Below are 4,751 nucleotides of genomic sequence, written 5' to 3'. Positions count from 1 at the left end.
AGTAATTGATCAGATGAAAACTGACAAAGCCCCCGGCCCAGATGGTATTGCACCACGTGTCTTGAAAGAAACTAAATTCCAAATTTGTAAGCCCCTTTCGTTGCTTTTCACCAAATCATTTAACTGCGGTAAGGTTCCCGAGGATTGGAAGTTAGCTAACGTTACCCCTATAGAAAAGAAAGGCGATAATTCACTTCCAAGTAACTACAGACCTATCAGCCTTACATCTGTAGTATGTAAACTAATGGAAACAGTAATTCGCAATAATTTAGTGAACTTTCTAGAGGAAAATGATTTAATCAATGACTCGCAGCATGGCTTCCGAAACAGACGTTCTTGTCTAACTAATCTGCTTGATTTCTTTTATGATGTTTTCACCATGTACGACGAAACAAAGGCAGTAGATATAGTGTATCTAGATTTTCAAAAAGCTTTTGACAAAGTTCCCCATAAGCGGCTACTAGCTAAATTGAAGTCACATGGTATAAATGGAAAACTTCTCAATTGGCTTGAAGACTGGCTGTCTGAGAGAAAACAGCGCGTTGTTTTAAATGGTAAATTTTCAAACTGGCGAGAAGTTCTAAGTGGTGTACCACAGGGATCAGTGCTCGGCCCTGTTCTTTTCCTTATTTACGTTAATGATATCGATGAGGGTCTCACCTGCAAAGTATCTAAGTTCGCTGATGATACAAAAATAATGAATAAAGTAGTCACGTCTGAGGATAAAAGAAAATTACAATCTGATCTTGACCACTTAGCCACTTGGTCAGACAAGTGGCAGATGAGCTTCAATGTAGATAAATGTAAAGTGTTGCACATTGGTAATAACAACGATCACACTGATTACTTAATGAACGGTACCGAGCTTCTTAAGGTTAAGGAGGAAAAGGACTTGGGTGTTATAATTACCTCAGACCTCAAGTCAAGTAAACACTGCTCGGAAGTAGTTAAAACAGCAAATAAATTGGTTGGGTTTATTGGTAGGACTTTCGAATTCAAATCAGAAGGGGTAATTCTCACATTGTTTAATACACTTGTCCGACCTCTACTTGAGTATTGCGTCCAGTTCTGGTCACCCCATTACAGGAAAGATATAGACAAGCTGGAGAGAGTCCAAAGAAGAGTTACCAAGTTGATCCCACGACTGCGGAACAAGCCTTATGAGGAGCGCTTGAGGGAACTCAACTTGTTCAGTTTAGAGAAACGGCGAATGCGAGGTGACTTAATTGAATTGTTTAAGATGTGTCGGGGCTTTGATAACGTAAATGTAAACAACTATCTCATCATTGACAGTTCCAACACCACTCGAAATAATGGCTACAAGATTATAGGTAAGCGTTTCAGATCAGACGAGGCTAAGTATTATTTCTTTAATAGAATTGTAAATGTCTGGAACTCTCTCCCAGCACATATTGTCGATAGTAACACAATAGAAACTTTTAAACAAAGGTTGGACAATCACCTCGCAGCAACCCCTCATATAACGTACTTTGCGCCTACATAAAATGTTTTTTTTAGTTAGTTAGTGTAGTGAATAGTATAATTTCTCTTTCATCCTTTCCTATCACATCTTAGCCTTTCCTCCTCCCTATACTCTCCTGTTTTTCCTTCCTTGATCTCTAGTGTCCTCCATCCTCTAACTCTTAGAATCTGTAGTGGTAGTGGTAGAATAGACACACAGACAGCCTCGTTAGGCCCAGTAGGGCTGTTGCTGTCTGTTCTTTCCTTTGTATTCCTTTGTATTCCTCCTTTCAACAGGTTTTTTTTTTTCGTTTTTTTCCCTTCCTCTGCAGTCTTTAATATTTTTTTTCCTTTTCGTTATTTCTTCTTCTCTTCCATTTTCTCTATTCCTTCCTTTCCTCCTCTCCTCTCTTTCCTCTCTTTTCTCTCTCTTTCCTCCAATTTACGGGGAATATGAGATCTTCCTTCCTCTCTCTTTTCTCTCCTCTCCTCCTCCGTCTTGATTTAGAGGAAAGGAAGGAAAAAAAAAAGAATACCCTGCAATTTTTCCCTCCATGCCTCCTCTGCAACTTCGAATTTTTTTCCTCCATCTCTCCTCCAAAGTCCCTCTAATGGTTCTTCTAACTACTCACATCCTCTGGCTGCTTAGTTTCCTCCTCCTCCTCCTCCTCCTCCTCCTCCTCCTCCTCCTCCTCCTCCTCCTGGAATTCTTCTCAGCGTGTTCGGTAAAAAGTTTCCTCTCCAGTACGGGGAAACAATACGACGACGAGGAGGAAGAGGAGGAGGAGGAGGAGGAGGAGGAGGAGGAGGAGGAGGAGGAGGAGGAGGAGAGAAAGTGAGAAGTGTGTGGGTGGGAGGGAGGGGCTGTGGTAGGGGGGAAGAAGTGGCTAGTTAGGAGGAGGAGGAAGAAGAGGAAGAGGAAGAGGAGGAGGAGGAGGAAAAATATAGGCAATAGAAATGTAAAAAAATAAATGATTAATGCCTTTTCTATTTTCTATTTCATTCGTGTGTGTGTGTGTGTGTGTGTGTGTGTGTGTGTGTGTGTGTGTGTGTGTGTGTGTGTGTGTGTGTGTGTGTGTGTGTGTGTGTGTGTGAGAACCCACGCACCTCGTTAATGCTGCTTCCGTTCTCTCTCTCTCTCTCTCTCTCTCTCTCTCTCTCTCTCTCTCTCTCTCTCTCTCTCTCTCTCTCTCTCTCTCTCTCTCTCTCTCTCTCTCTCTCTCTCTCTCTCCATCACTGAATGTCGCATTTCCTCGCTTCCTCGCTGGCTTCCTCCTCCTCTTCTTCCACCTTGCCTCCTCCTCTTCCACCTTGCCTCCTCCTCCTCCTCCTCCTCCTCGCCTCAGTAGGGCTGTTGACACACGACTTAAATTTTGTCTTTCGAGAAGTTACTAGACTAGACTCAGAGGGGAGGAGGAGGGGGAGGAGGAGGAGGAGGAGAAGAGGGAAGACGTGAGTGACAGTCTTGGGAAAGTGTGAAGGAGAGGAGGAGGGGGAAGAGGAGAGGAAGGGATATCATTGACAGCTGTGGAGGAGGAGGAGGAGGAGGAGGAGGAGGGGGTGGTGTTGGTGGTGATGCTGGAGTGGAGTGGTCAGTCTCTCTCTCTCTCTCTCTCTCCCATACATCATACAGTGCGCAGCCACATTAACAGACAACAATATACACGGAAATACAACAACAGCTTCATTATGTACAGAGAGAGAGAGAGAGAGAGAGAGAGAGAGAGAGAGAGAGAGAGAGAGAGAGAGAGGAACAAAGGAAAGCAAATAAAACACGAGTAGAGGGAAAAAAATAGGAACGGGAGAGACAAAGACATTGGCAATGGAAAAAAATATATATCCTAGAGAGAGAGAGAGAGAGAGAGAGAGAGAGAGAGAGAGAGAGAGAGAGAGAGAGAGAGAGAGAGATAATGTGCGTGTTTACTTATTTATACTTTTACAGAATTTATTTTTTTTGGCTTCCAGAAGGCGGCAGGCTGACTACACACACACACACACACACACACACACACACACACACACACACACACACACACACACACACACACACACACACACACACACACACACACACACACACACTGTATTTCGCGCATTCGTATCTCCTCTTGTTTGTTAAGCCCTTCCTTATCTCCTGTGTGTGTGTGTGTGTGTGTGTGTGTGTGTGTGTGTGTGTGTGTGTGTGTGTGTGTGTGTGTGTGTGTGTCATTCCTATCTCTTGCTTGTAAAGTCTCACTCTGTCTCCTTTCCGCTGTGTGTGTGTGTGTGTATGTGTGTGTGTGTGTGTGTGTGTGTGTGTGTGTGTGTCATTCCTATCTCTTGCTTGTAAAGTCTCACTCTGTCTCCTTTCCGCTGTGTGTGTGTGTGTGTGTGTGTGTGTGTGTGTGTGTGTGTGTGTGTGTGTGTGTGTGTGTGTGTAGTCAGCCTGCCGCCTTCTGGAAGCCTGTGCCTCCCTTAATCACTGGGTAATTAAAACTTGCCTTCCGCTGCCAACCACCACCATCGCCACCACCACCACCACCACCACCCCCACCACCACCACCAGCCAGCCACCCAACCGACCACCGTTTGCTAGGTAAACTCTGCCATCACCACCACCACTATTATCTATACTACTACTACTACTACTACTACTACTACTACTACTACTACTACTATTGTTACCACCACCACCACCACCACCATTGCTACTACGATTACTGCTACTAAACTGGAACAAAAGAACAAGTGTCTGCTACTACGACTACTACTACTACTACTACTACTACTACTACTACTACTACTATTGTTACCACCACCACCACCACCACCATTGCTACTACGATTACTGCTACTAAACTGGAACAAAAGAACAAGTGTCTGCTACTACGACTACTACTACTACTACTACTACTACTACTACTACTACTACTACTACTACTACTATTGTTACCACCACCACCACCACCACCATTGCTACTACGATTACTGCTACTAAACTGGAACAAAAGAACAAGTGTCTGCTACTACTACTACTACTACTACTACTACTATAACCTCTACTACTACTACTATAGCCATTGGTCAAACTGTCTTTCCTCCATTATTACAGAGAGAGTAGCTTTCTCTCTCTCTCTCTCTCTCTCTCTCTCTCTCTCTCTCTCTCTCTCTCTCTCTCTCTCTGGCTGAGTTACTCAAACACCTTATTTTTATTTTCTCTCATCTATCATCATCATCCCTTCTCCTCCTCCTCCTCCTCCTCCTCCTCCTCCTCCTCCTCCTCCTCCTCCTCCTCCTCCTCCTCCTCCTCC

The sequence above is a fragment of the Scylla paramamosain genome, unplaced genomic scaffold (assembly GCF_035594125.1).
Source record: "Scylla paramamosain isolate STU-SP2022 unplaced genomic scaffold, ASM3559412v1 Contig72, whole genome shotgun sequence".
Lineage (NCBI taxonomy): Eukaryota > Metazoa > Arthropoda > Malacostraca > Decapoda > Portunidae > Scylla > Scylla paramamosain.
The sequence above is the reverse complement of the archived record's forward strand: the minus strand, read 5'-3'. Positions refer to the sequence as shown.